Genomic DNA, 723 nt, shown 5'->3' on the forward strand with positions numbered 1-723 from the left:
CCTCTCTGTCCAGGATGTGAACATCTTCATCCCTGAAAGAGTGACCTTGTTAGATGTTTCTACCTGGATTATTGAGCAGCATCAGGACAGTATGGTTTATAGTTCTTTGTACAGTGACGGTCGGTTTGAGGCTTAGTTTCTAGACCATGTTGTTGTCTGCCTGTCTTATCGAAAGTGCTGTCAGGGAAAAACACGGGTATGTAGTTACCATGGTGACAAAATAATCATTGCTATAGATTGCTGTATAATAGTTTGCAGACGATGCTCGTTAGGCTTCTTGTACAGTTTATTCATCAAAACATCTGGATTTTGTCTCACAATCAGTCCCAAATTACTGTTGTGTGTTGAAGCAAGTTTCCACGTGCTTGTTGGAATTTTTTGCACTAAATGCGTTTGGACCTTTCAAAATCTTATCAGAAATGTTTTTTTTAGTTGCACATGTTTAGAAGGAGAGAAACATTTTGGTATTCTCTCTTTTTTTGTTGAATTTTAACAAGTATAAAGATTTCAACAGGAAGCAAACGATCATAGAGTTAACACACGAAAAATGACTAAATTTCGTCTTTTAATTAAAACTAGAAAAATGTAATTTTCTGCTAAAATGACGAAGGTTAAGTAAAAATTACTGAAGAAACTGAAACAAAGTTGGCAAAGCTAAAAGAAAAGCAAGACGCTTGCTAAATGTGGCAAAAGAGAAGCTAAATGTGGCAAGAGAAGCTAAAT

General features: G+C 35.7%; 1 protein-coding gene across 1 annotated transcript in view; it reads left to right on the top strand.

The window, feature by feature from the left end:
* The window catches only part of dgat2 (diacylglycerol O-acyltransferase 2), a gene marked incomplete in the record, with an annotated part of 91,035 nt that overhangs the window by 85,770 nt on the left and 4,542 nt on the right, over positions 1-723 (top strand).

This window comes from Nematolebias whitei, chromosome 14, assembly GCF_014905685.2.
Source record: "Nematolebias whitei isolate Nwh7 chromosome 14, NemWhi1, whole genome shotgun sequence".
Taxonomy (NCBI): Eukaryota; Metazoa; Chordata; class Actinopteri; order Cyprinodontiformes; family Rivulidae; genus Nematolebias; species Nematolebias whitei.